Here is a 13273-nt window from a genome sequence, read left to right on the forward strand (position 1 = left end):
GTGTTTGTCTTGTGGTTACATAGGAAAATCTCCTTGTTTGCAGGAAACAAGACTCCAAAGTATTTGGAGGTGATGAGGCTTCCTGTTGGCAACTTGCTCTCAAATGATTTAGGGGGAAAAAAGGCATTTGTACAGTACTTGCAGTTCTTTTGTGAAGTTTTAAATTATTTTTTAAAAACCCAACAAATGTTTAAAATACCACTTATGTAGCCTCATATACTGAGGGAGAAATCTTTTTTTTTTTAACTTAGGGAGAAATCTAACAAAAGATAATCAAAACTTCTATAAAGGAAAATCTGAGGCAAAAGTAAACCCTATACTATTTAGGAATTATATGGGAAAACTGAAAAAAAAAATCAAAGAAACAATGTACACCAGATTCAGGATAGTGGTAACCCCTGGGGTGGGGGAAAAGGTGATGTTGTGGGGAGGACACACAGGGGCCTCAGGGGGTCAGTGACATTTCATTTTTTCAAACAAAGGTGTTTGTTATTGTGCTTTATAATTCATGCACACATATTACATGTATTTTTTCTTATATAGCAAATATTTCACAGTAAAGAAAAATACATGTGTTATTATTACATGTATAATAGAAAATATATATATAATCATGTATGTAAAATGTGTATGCATACATGTTTATAAATGTATACAGAAAGGACTAGAAAGATACCCACTAACAAAAGCAAAATGCCTTACAAATTTATGTTGAGCACGTGTCAAATTGTATTAAGCTGCTGACAAGGGAAGACAGGAAGGAAAAAAGTATGCCAGTTTGGTGGAAAGTTGCCGCTGTGAGATGACAAAATTCATGGATAACTGGGAGCCTCAGGAATTTTTGACATTGAAGTAAGAAAGGGCGGGCTTCAGAATGAAGAAAGATTAAGACAGCTGAAAAGCTCCTGTACTGTTCAGTGATTCATCTTCTCTATAAATCTTCAAATTCTCTCACCAGTGGCATCCTCAAGTGTATGGTTCTTTTTATTTTGATACAAAGAAAGCATTACATTTAAAATGTAAATGTTTGGAATGTACCATTTTTGTAATTCTCTGTGGCATTTCTTCTTTTACCACATCAGGAGCTTTAAAAAAAAAAAAAAAAAAAGGAAGTAGCCCAGGCCCCCCTTGTCTTCCAAGCTGCTCTCACTAGAACTTTTGTTTCTCATCTGCTCCCACTTTTTAGTGGCTGAAAATTATTTATCTGCAGGGTTGTGGAAGTCGATGATGTGGACATCAAAGATCACAGCAGAGCCAGGGATCTTGTCTCCTGGGGCCAGAATAGGGGCATGGATCAGCTCGGAGCCTAGGAGGAGCTGCTCAGGCCTCCGTGGAGGCAGACCTTCCCTGCCAGGAGGTTTAAGTGAGGATGGGATGGGATGTTTGTCTAGTCTCCTCTTCTAATATCCTCTGGGGGAGGGTGGGGAGGCAGTGGAGGGGAGGGAGGGCATGCCAGTTAGAAAGCCCTTTACGTACACCTTGGAACATCTCAATAATTTACCCTGTTGAGCTATGTGATTAGTCCCATTTTACAAGTGAGCACACTGAGGCTTCCAGCAAAGCTAGGTCTCAAGTCCAGGCGTCTTTGCTTCTAGGGCTATGATGTTTCTGGTCTCCCGTAACCACCCTCCCTCCCCAAACTCAGGAGTCCGCTGCCCTTCTCCAGTGTGGAAGGGGGAAGTGGGAGACTGCCCTGGAGAAAAGGATGGAGCACTTGTGGCAGAAGTTGGGTGAGGGGGCCAGTTTTTGTGATGAGAGGGTCAGAGCAGCGGCTGGAATCCCCCCATCTGGGGGAGGTGAGGAGGAGCTGAGGTGCTGGCTTTGGGATCAGGGAACAAGCCTACCAGTCCTGTTCTCCCAGTAGGCGAGGTGGCGGCTGGGGGGGTGGTTGGGGGGTGGGTGATGGTGCTCCAGGCACCAGCCCTGTAGCCTGTGGTCCATCCCGGGGATGATGTAACCCTGCCCCACATAGGTATTTATTGTAGGTGTGGTTGCGGGAGTAGCTGCAATACAAGGTGGGGAGGCCAGCAAGGGAGTCACAGGGGTCCTGCCCTTCCCAGCAGTTCAGAGCTGCCCCCAGCTGCTGCCTGGGGCAACCTCACACCTGGTACTTCCCTCTTGCCTCAGCTTCTCTCTTGTCCTCTCAACCCCCACTGTCCTCCTCAGAACCCCCCTAACCTGGAATCAAAGAGGGTGCCGTCTATCAGGGAGGCGTTGTAGTGGTAACGCATGAAGTCCCCAGCTATGGCTCTCTGGATGCAACCAAGCGGCAGCTCCAGCGTCTCCAGCTGGACGGTGTCCTTTGGGTTGTGGACGTCAATCAGTAGGACATGGAAGACCAGGAAGGCCTGCAGGGGGATCACAGTCCCTGGGGAAGGGACAGGCTTGAACCATCCAAGTGGAGAGCAAAGCCGGACTTCTTCCCAACTCAGGGAGGTCTATATGAGCGCCATGCAAAAAGGTGCTAAGCCTGCTTTCCTGAGTCCTTTCCCACCCATCAGCAGCCCTGGTTCTTGCCCTGTGAGGCCGGAGCTAAGGCTTCCCCAGGACCACCACTTGCCCATACTGAGCCTTTGGGTGAATCAGAATGAAGTACCCCTTCTTAATGAGATGATCACCAAGTACTAGGTTTCATGCCTGTTTGCCTCCTTTGCTAGATGTCCTTGCATACAGCCTGAGTAACTGTATATGGCCGCCCGCTTCTAGAGAACCCCTGAGCTCCTGGCTGCCCTCACCATAGCCTTTCGCGCCATAGGCCAGGAATGGAGGGATGATGCTCTTCTTTCTCCTGGACGCATGCCCAGCAGCCCCTGGTCCATGCCCTTAATTAGCCATCCAGAGCCCACGTAGGTGTCATAAGTGCCGCCCCTATTGTAGCTGCAAAGAGTGAGGTAGAGGTGAGGCTGCTGTTGGTGGAAGAGACAGGATGGCCCCCAGACTGCCCCCTGCCTGCCACAGTCCCCAGCTCCCCAGGGCTCCCTCCAACCCTTACCTGTTGTCAAAGGCGGCGCCATCCAGCAGCATGCCGTTGTAATGGTAGCGGACAAAGTCACTGTCCTGGACCATGTGGGGGCAGTGGGGTGGGTGCAGCATGGTGCTCACCTGCACGGTGTCCGCCTTGTCCCACACATCCAGCAGGACCACGTCAAAGCAGAGGGTGGCATCCGGGGGAATGAGCCCCCCTGTGTTTGATACAGCCCTCAGAGTTGGGGGGTGGAGTCGAGGTCTGAACATTCCACTAGGCCATCCATTCCCCCGCCCCCAGCGGAGTCAAGCTAGGATCCCAGCTGGGGCCCTCTTATTTCCCTTCTTCCCACCCCAGGGGCTGAGAGACCAAAATTTAGGTCCCAGACCTAACGCTATTCATACTTGGAAAGTCACTATCCCTCTCTGAGCTTCATTTTCCTAGGGTCCTTGCTTCTGCCCCCTGGCCTCCTGCATCCCCCTGCCTGGGCCCCAGCCCTTCTTACCCATGCCGATGCTGCTGTAGCCCAGGTGCGGAGGCACAATGAGGCGTCACCACTCATTGGTACACATGCCCATGAGGCCTCAGTCTATGCTGGTGAGGAGGTGCCCCACGCCCACCACGATGGCAACCAAGGTGTGGCGGTCATAGCTGGAGAGGGAGGGGGTAGATAGGATACAGTGGCCTCTGCTCATGGTCGCATACATCCACAGGTGCTCACACACACAGTCTCCCTCCCTATACATAGGTGTAGATCCACAGGCTCCTCATCCCCTCTTCAAGCCTCTGTCCTTGGTGGGCCACAAGCCCCGCCTTAATAGGACGGGCTGCTACAAAAGGAAGTCCCGGAGGAGGGGTGGGCGTGGGAGCAGGTGGTCACGGGAGCAGTCTGCTGCTACTGTCTGCTGACTGCAAAAGGGTGGTACATTCAGCCGCAGGGGAAGAGGAACAGTGATTGAGCACGCAAACGATAAGCCAATGAAACCCTTGGTGTTTTGCATTTATTATCTTATTTAATTATCTCCCTTGTGAGGTGAGCATTATTGATTTCATTTTTCTTCTGAAAAAGACTAGGGAGGCCAAGTGACTTGCCCAAGGTCACACAACTAACGTGTGGTCTGTTGAACGCCAAAGCCCATGTATGGGCTCCTGCACCATCAATTCACCGAGGAAGGGAAGGGGAAGCACAGGGGGCTGGGGATAGGTTTTCAATTTTAAAAAAATGCTCTAATTTAATTCTTTTACATCTAGCTGTCCAGTTTTCCCAGCACCACTTTTCTTTTTTATTTTGCTTTTTCTTGGGGGAGGGGTAGGTAATTAGGTTATTTTAATAGAGGTACTGGGGATTGAACCTAGTACCTCGTGCATCCTCGTGCATGCTAAGCATGCACTCTACTACTGAGCTATACCCCCACCCACCCACTAGTTTTCAGTTTTGAAAAGGCCTGTTCTAAAATTGACATGGCTCTTATCTGTTTTTAGTTGCAATTTTCAGAAGTTAGTGAAGGATGGGAGATTGTTATTTTGATGGAAGGGGCTGTGGGTTGTGAACTGTTTTCCAAGCTCAGCACTGCATGAACTGGGCCCAGCTCCGATCCAAGATTTCCCGACAGGGAGGTCATCCCCCAGCTTCCGATCCCTCCCCCGCTCCTTGGTGGCCACGGGCTCAGAGCGGTACTCCTGGCTACTGCCTATACTTCATTTTACCCGTTGATCTGGTTGTCTGTCTGATCTGCTTCCTTCACAGTGCCATTGTGAGAACCCGACCATGGCACAAAGTTTCTACCAGTTAAACACTACCAGGGTTCTCCCGAGTCAAGACTGCCAGGCACTGGGTGAGGTTCACTTTCATTCATCATCTTGTTTGAGTCCTCCCATCAGCCTTAGGAATTAGGGCCTCAGTTTGTTTTTAACCACCTTTTTTTCAGATGAGGGAAGAAAAGCTTAAAGAGAGAAAATTCCTTGTCCATGATCACAGCCTGGGTTTGAACCCAAGGTCTTGGTCTCAGGAGTTCGTGTTCTTACCCAATATACTGCCTGCCTCCAAATCCACTAATTTCTGTAGGCCGAGCTGTGTGTTTTGGGGGTGGGTCTAAGAGGGACCGACTTCTTGGGGTATGGTGTGAAAGCTTGTGTGTACGACTGGAACCCAAAGTTCAACTGAAGCTGGTATGCAGACCTGCCCTGCTTCATCCAGGAAAAATAGACTTGCCAGAGCAGACTGAAGACCTGGCTCAGACCAGAAGCTGGTCTCTCAAATCCCAAGGCTGACAAGATGGGCAGCACAGGCCTGGTAGAACTAAGATGGAGGGAGGTGGGGGTGTGCGGGCACCCGGAGAGGGAGGCATGAAAACTCTGAGGAGCCCAGGGTGGCGTGTGTGACCGTGTGACATGTAGCCAGACAGGATCCCTACACCAGGCTATCCTGGAACCCTCCTGCTGTCTTATCCTGCCCACCTGCTTTACCCCACCCATTGCTCAAAACCCCCTCCAAAAAAAATTCTACTTATTCCTTCTTCTCTAAAGGCAAAGGCACTGAAACCTGCGGCTGGAGCCAGAAAGGGAGTCAGGGTGGATGGAAGGGTGGAAAGTCTTGAGACCATTGTCAAATTGACACACAGCAGCCCTTTCCCCAACTATGAACCAGAAACCACCCCCCCTTCATGTCTTTAAGTAAAGCACTGGTAAGTAGAGCAGTTCACCTTGGTTATCAAGCACTTTGGGGGACATAGGAAGCTTGTGCGAAAGAAATTGGGGTCCTTTGATAGCCAAAGGTTTGCGATTGAGGGCAGGAATGTCTTTGGGGAGATGGCTGTCTAGGAATCCCCCCCACACACACACACACAGCCTGCACTGTTTGGGGCTGAGGGAAGGGAAATGGTGAATCTGGGGGCACCCAAACCGTTACCTCGAGTCAAACTTCTTGCCGTCCTCTAAAGTGCTGTTGTAGTGGTGGCAGACAAAATCCCGCATCTGCACCTCCAGGCGACAGGCCCTGGGGATGTGGTAGCTCTCGATAACCACTTCTTCCAGAGGGGAGCTGGCCGGGCTGGCGCAGCCCAGCCCCCTCCCCACGGCCTGCACCAGCAGCAGTAGCAGCAAGGGCAGTAAGGGGGAGCCGGAGGAGGGTGTGGCTGGGGGCCCCCTCCCAGACCGTGGTGCCTGGAGCTGGGAAGGCCGGCAGCGAGGGCGAAGAGAGTCGCCGCTGCCAGACTCCTTTTCCCCCTCCTCCTCCCAGAGCTGGCTCTCCCTCTTCCTGTCCTCCATCCCCACCCCGGCCTTGACTGGTCCATGTAGAATGGGGCCTGGGGAGACTGGGCTGGTGGGGTTGGGGAGGGGGAGTGGAATAGCGGGACGAGGCCAGGCTGATAGTGTTGGAGTCGGAGGAAAGAACCACACCGAACTCCTAAAGCCAGCCAAGGTATCTCTTCCAAGTCTAGGCCTCTCCAGGTGGCTGGTGAGGCTCCAGAATCGAAGGGGTATCTCAGTGCTCCCTCCCACCCCTTCTGTCTCAGGAATGGCCTCTCCAGGGACAAGCTGCTTTGTCCTGCAAAAGCTGGACTGCCAGATGATTTTCTGACGTGGGGAGGGAGACCGAGTGGGAGGTGGCGGGAGTGGAGGGTGTGCAGGGTAAAACCAGGGGTGTGCTCCCCCTGGCCCCGGCTGGGGGGCACTTGGAGTGACCTCTTCAGGGCTGAGGGTGGAGCGTGAGCAGAAAGACCGCTGTGATGGAAGGAAGACGAGGTTCCAGAGCTTGGGCAAAGTAGAGGGAGGTGGGAATTCCCTCAATTTCTTGGTCTTAAGTGGGGGTGCGGTCTTTGTGTGGGAGGGGCCTTCTGGGCTCCCCATCCCTGCGGCAAGCCTTCCCGCACCCACTCACCATCTGCCAAGGGAAAGACCCCCAAGGACAGGAGGTCAGGGACTCAGGATACTCTTGGGCTTTCTGAAAAGAAAGGAGACGCCGCTCTCAGCCCCTCGGGGACCCAGACCCAAGCCACCACTCCGTTTTGCTGACCCCAATGCCCGGCGCTAAGACCCAGCGGGCGCGCCGGCCAGGCCCGGGTCCCTGAATCGGCCTGCCCGGCGGGGACGCCAGCTGGGCGGGGAGAGCCAGCCTGCGCGGAGTGGGCAGCGGAGGGGGCATGGCTCGTGGGGTTCCGGGGCTTCCCACCCGAGGACCTGATGCCCCTGGCAGCGGCCTACGGGCACGCGCTGGAGCAGGATGGGGGCCAGGGCTGGCGCGAGAGCGCGCGCTGCCTCGAGGCGGCGCTCCGGCTGCACCGGCTGCTGCGGGACAGCGAGGCCTTCTGCCACGCCAACCGCGGAGGCCCCGCGCGTCCGCCGCCGCCGCGCGCCCAGGGCCCGCGCCCCCCAGCCCCGACAGCGGCGGCGGCGAGTGGGCCCGGGGGTTGTGGCTCTTCGGCCACGTCCTGGAGCGCGCCGCCTGCCTGCAGCGCTGCAAGTTTCTCTGCCCGCCTTCCGGTTGTCCTGCCCTCCAGGCCAGCTGCTGCACGACTTCCAGAGCCGCCTGCCCTACCAGTACCTGCACTACGCACAGTTCAAGGTGAGCTCCCTGCCAGCGCCGGCCACCCCGTTGGATTGGGAGGAGCGCAGCTCCCACCCAGCACCCCGACCGCCGAGTCCTCCCGCGCGCTCTGGGCTGCGGGCTCTGTCCCCGCTGACCGGCTCTGTCCCTACTCCGCAGGCTAACCGGCTAGAGAAGGCGGTGGCCACGACCTACACCTTCAGAGGAACCCGAAGCATGAGCTCACCACCAAGTATCTCAACTACTACCGGGGACTGCTGGACGCCGCAGAGGAGCCCCTCAAGGACTTGGAGGCCCAGCCCTACGAGGCCGTCTTCCTCTGGGCTGTGAGGCTCTACAACAGCGGGGTTTCCGCAGCAGCACAGAGGACATGGAGCAGGCCCTGGCTGAGTACCTGGCCATGTCTGGCTGGCTGTGAGGGGGCCCATGAGCAGGTGGACTTCAGGGACTTCTATCCAGCCGTAGCAGGTATCCCCTCACCCAAACTCCTGTGGGCATCCCTCTCACCCACAGGCCCTGCTTCCCAGAATTCCTAAGTTCCCTTAACACAGATACTCATTCCATACACATTTATGGAGCCCCTAAGTGCTTGGGAGGCAGACCGGAATAAGGTGTTATGCCGGCCAGCAGAGCCTTTAGAGGCTAACAGATCACCTACCACTGGGCGCAGAGGGCTACAGTGGGGAGTGTCCAAAGTGCTGGGCATCGGTGCAGAGAGGATGTGATATCCCAAAAGGGTCTGGGGGAGGTTGGGATCCTAGGCCTTCCAGGCAGAGGGCTGTGCAGGTGTCAAGGTGCTGAGGTGGGAAACAGCCCAGCAGGTGTGTGCAGAAAGAAGTTTGCGGCCAGAAATCACACCTGGGGATTCCAAAAGGCAGAGTCCCTCAGCAAGGGCAAAAGAACTGTCCTGAGGTTCTCTCACTGGGCTTCAGTCCTGCTTCCAAACCTCACCTGTCATTCTCCCAGAATGCCCTGGCTTCCTCTGGCTTGGGGGTGGCAGGTGAGCTGTGGGGGTGGTGAGTCAGCCCAGCCCACAGCAGTCTTCCTCAGCGTCACTTGTCACTTTACACACATTATCTCATGCGATCAGGAAGCAGAGCTGGGATTGGAAGTCATCTCTGTCATTCACATCATTGGATGTGGATGGAGCTGGTCAGCACACCAGCTCCTCGCTGCTGCCACCCACCCCCACCAGATCTCTATGCAGAATCCCTGCAGTGCAAGGTGGACTGGACTGTGAGGCCAACTTGACCCCCAACGTGGGCGGCTACTTTGTGGAAAAGTTTGTGGCCACCATGTATCACTACCTGCAGTTTGCCTACTACAGACGTGAGCCTCCTGGCGGGCTTGGGGCAGGGGAGAGCGCTGCGTGGGGAGTCATGCAGAGTCATGGGGCACTGTCCCTCAGAATTGAGGACCCTGGTGATGGGAGGCAAGGCTAGAGGTTGTGGGGCAGGTGAGAGGCTTGTGGGAGGGAACAGAGAGCAGCCTCAGGGGAGAATTCCAGGGCCTCTTGGGTAAATGACTAGATAGCAACAATTGCATAGCACTTGACAGTTTACAGAGCCCTGCTACATCTGTTTACCTCACTTGATCCTCTCACAAACTGCCAATAGCTGACATTACTGGGCCCATTTTTCAGATGAAGAAACTGAGGCTCATAGAGGGCAAGGGGCCATTAGTCACATGGCCAATAAAAAGTAACACCAGGACTCAAGGTTCTCCTCACTTGAGGGAGAGTCTGGCATCAGCTGGGGCTAAGATGGCCAATCTCCAGGGTCTCTGCAATGCAGAGATGCCCAGATTCAGACAGAGGCTGGAGCTGGAGTGGAGGAGCTGAAGACCAAGAGGCCAGCAGACCCTTTGCGGGTCCAGTTGGCTAAGAGGTTGAGGGCTGGGCCACTGGCCTCTGATTTCCCAGTACCCTCATCCTCCAGCTGTGTGAGCTGGAGCAGTTGATCTAACCTCTCTGTGCCTCAGATTTCTTGTCTGTAAAATGGGGATAACAATAACAGTGAAGCTTAAATGAGCTACACGGGGCATAGGAGAAGTGCCCAATACAGTCTGGCTTGCATTATTATTGGGTGGGGTGAGGGGCTCAACAGATATTCTGGGAGGTGGCTGGGGAGCCAGGGGCACTGGACTAAATTGGGAGGTAGGGGTGGGTTAGGTGAGGGTTATCCCTGAAGGTGGGGAAGTGCCAGGGCCACTCCTCCCTCCTGTCCTGCCTACAGTGAAGGACGTGCGCCAGGCTGCCCCGCAGTGCCGCCAGCTACATGCTCTTTGACCCGGGAGACAGTGTCATGCAGCAGAAGCTGGTATTACTGCTTCCACAGGGCTCGCTGGGGCCTGGAGGGGGAGGACTTCCACCCCAGGGAGGTGGGCATCGGGACATATGATTTGATAAAATATCCTGGCTTCCTCCAAAAGCAGGATGGGAGAAGAAAAGAATTAATATGGTTTGTGTTTGGAATCCTGGGTTCAAACCCAGCCCCACTAGCTGTGTGGTCCTGGAAACACTGCGGACCTTTCTGAGTCTGTTGCCTCACCTGCAAAATGGGAGTGGTATTGCCTACCTGACCAGCACAGTGCCTGGGAGGTGGGAGGTAAAAAATACCTGTCTATTCCTGCCTCCTCCCCTTCCCACCCTCATCATCCTCACTGCTGGCCTTTGCCCTCTTCCCCAGGGACCCCCTAACCTGGACCAACTGAGGAAGCTCCTTGGGAGTTCAGGGCAAGGCTGGCAAATATGGTATACATGATGCCACTCCCGATTTCCTTGTCAGTGGCAGACAGTGCTAATTGATTAAGGCGTTCTTTTTCATTGAGCCCTCAGAATCCTTCTTAACCTTCAGCAGGTATGGTTTTTCGATCAGCATGGAAACTGATACCTGTTCCCGGGTCCTTGAGCTGGAAAAGGGCCACAGGACCCAGATCCTAGGAGCTCTGGCTCCTCCACCATCTGGCAGCAAGGCCCAGCTCGCCTCACTTGCCTTCACTCCACCCAGGAGGCCATGCTTTACCACGACCAGACAGCTGAGCTGCTGGAGCTGCTGGAGCTGCTGGACTTTGCACACATGTACCTGCAGGCAGATGATGAGGTAAGTGGCCCCCTGCCCTATGGGGCTGGATGGTGATAGAGACCTGTTGGTCCTCTTCCTGGGGCTCCTGTGCTAAAGCGCAGCCCCAGCCCCTGGCAGCCAGCTGCTGTGAAGCAGAGAGCTTTCACCTGTCCCTTACTTACACCTGCCCTTCTCTCCCCGCTTCGTGTTCTCTTGTCCCCCCTTCTGTCCATGTCTAAATCTTGCTTCTCCTGGACTCAGCTCAGGTTGGCACCTCCTCCAGGAAGCCCTTGCTGCCTGTCCTGACTCTGTCTTCTGGGCTTGCAGTACCTCCCTGCACTGGAGTTATTTGCAGTCCTCATCCATCTCACCCACCCCTTTCTCCACCCAGCCTCCTAGATGACTGTGCTTCCGGACAGGGAACCAGGGTACTCCCAGCTCTCCCACAGCACCTGGCACAGAGCTGGGGCTCAGAAACTGAGTCTGAATGAACCAGTGAGTGGGTGAATGAATGAATGAACGCAGGAAGGAAGGACCACAGTGTGTCATTACATTGATTGAGAACCTGAATTCTCTGAGGTGTTGCTGCTCAGCGTGCTATTTATCCATTCCCTCCTTTGTTCATGCACCCATGCCCCCTCATCAAACACAGGGGCTGCGTCTGCGCTGGGAGCAGCCAGGCTTTGGTGCTAGCCAGTCTTGGCTCTACCACCTCCCAGCTAGGCAACCTCCAGGCAAGTCTTAGGTAACCCTCGAACTTCCGTTTCTTCACCCATTGAATGGGGAGAATAATGTCCATCTCACACTGTTGTGCTGAGACTCAAATGAGATCGATTACATAAAGCACTTAGTATAGAGCTGGCATACAGTAGGTGCTCACATAACTGTTACTTGTTGCCTGCTGTTTGCCAGACACCGTGCTTGGGCCAAGGGTAAATTCATGAAAGGCACAGTGCCTTGCCCAAGCAGCTCACTGATGCATGAATCACTGTGAAATGGGAGAGGCCATCACAGGGCAATGGAGGAGGCCTCCAGACCCAGCCAGGGTCATCAACAAGGACTGCATCCTGGAGCTGATGCCTGTAATTGGAGGGATAAACAAGAGCTATCCAAAGTGTTCCTGGCTGGGAAACAGCATGAGCAGACAATATTCAAGGTCTAGCAGTATTCCCTGCGTATTTATGCTGAAAAGGTGGGCTGTAGAGAGGGCAATGCTTACAATAACACTGAATCTCTGCCAGTGGAGCGATTCACACATCAGTTCAAGGAGGGGGCAGTTTGGGAACATGACTTTGGGAGAAATCCTCAAATCATTCCTGTGTGAGATCTTGAGGCTGGGAAGGAGGGGCTTTGGGGCCTGTGATGGGATGGGAGGGCCCCTTAGCCAGGAAGGGGGCCCACCTGGGTTTGTACCTGCTGTGACCTGGTTTCTCCTAGATGGAGCTGGAGGAGTCAGAACTGCCCATAGAGCCTGAGGAGCTTCCACTTGATGCCAAGTTTGAGGGGAGGGCGACTACGAGGAGAGCATCTATGCTGACTGGTGGCAGGAGCCGGATGCCAAGGGTGATTGATGGGGCTGAGGCTGGTCAGTGAGTTGATCCTGGTGGAGGGGTGGGAATGCAGCCTGGGATGGAGTTTGGAGACAGAGGGATCCATGCCCCAGGATGCAGAAGCTGTGGAGTAGGTGTAACCGGTGTTGGCATGTCTCCTCTGGGGACTTCTGGCCTGTCAGCAACCCCTGTCCCTCTTGGTGGAGGGGATGACATCTTTCCTGGAGCAGGGGCCAACTGAGACCTGTTCTTGGGGAGCCTCACTGCTCCCTGCCCCATCTCCCCTGAGGACAGCACCCAGACACCTGTTGGGAATGGGGTGGGGGGCTAATCCCAATGCTCTCTCCTTTCATTGTCAGAGCCAGAGCCTGAACTAGCATGAGAAGAGGGCCCCCCTGCACCCCTCAAGAGCTTGGGAAGCCTGGCGCAGTGGCACCACCTTCACCAGCCTGGGCAGCAACAAGAACTATTTATTAAACATGTAAAATGGACATAGCTGACCAGGCTGCATCCTGTTCCACCTGGGAGCACTGCTCCGCATGTAATGGAGGAGAACAAATCTGACTCTATATTGGATCTGTTCTTTAGTTTTAATCACTGTGCCCTGATTTCTAGGTTTAGTCTTGCTAGCTCTGCACCTTTTGTAAAAACAATGTTGCCTTTAGTCTGAAATATACAGGAGAGCCTATTCTCAGGGCTCTGACCTTAAAGAATGTTAGCACTTCTGCACTTATGTACAGATGGCAAGTTGCAAAATGTGTGTGTGTGTGTGTGTTGTGTGTGTTGGCTGGCTTTCCGAATAATGTCACTACTCCTTGCCCCAACACCTCGTCTCCCAACTTATTGGCCTGTCGTGCGGCAAGCAGAACGAGTTTGGGCTCAGTAACACCCAGACCCCTCCTGCCTATTTCTGGGTGTCTGGACCACAGGATGATGGTGCTGCAGCTGCTGACAGCCTGCCCTCCTCCCCATGTCCCCCAACCCAGACAGTCTCCTGAAGGAGAAGAGTCCAGCTCTTCCTAGTTGGGGTCTCAGCCTGAATTGGAGAGACAGAAGAGGGGCAGCTGGCATCAGAAGAGCACTCAACCAGGAGTCCAGCGGTTCCTGGTACACTGGCAGTGGGTGCTCAATAAACATTTCTTGTTTGGAG

General features: G+C 54.1%; 2 pseudogenes; one reads left to right on the forward strand and one right to left on the reverse strand.

The window, feature by feature from the left end:
* Positions 1–1134: 1134 nt before the first annotated feature.
* LOC105103069 (peptidyl-prolyl cis-trans isomerase FKBP10-like) lies at positions 1135–6232 on the reverse strand (annotated as a pseudogene).
* A 31-nt stretch (positions 6233–6263) lies between these two features.
* On the forward strand, positions 6264–12476 carry LOC105103068 (endoplasmic reticulum protein SC65-like; annotated as a pseudogene).
* The last annotated feature ends 797 nt before the right edge of the window (positions 12477–13273 follow it).

This window comes from Camelus dromedarius, chromosome 16 (genome assembly GCF_036321535.1).
Source record: "Camelus dromedarius isolate mCamDro1 chromosome 16, mCamDro1.pat, whole genome shotgun sequence".
In the NCBI taxonomy this organism is placed as follows: domain Eukaryota; kingdom Metazoa; phylum Chordata; class Mammalia; order Artiodactyla; family Camelidae; genus Camelus; species Camelus dromedarius.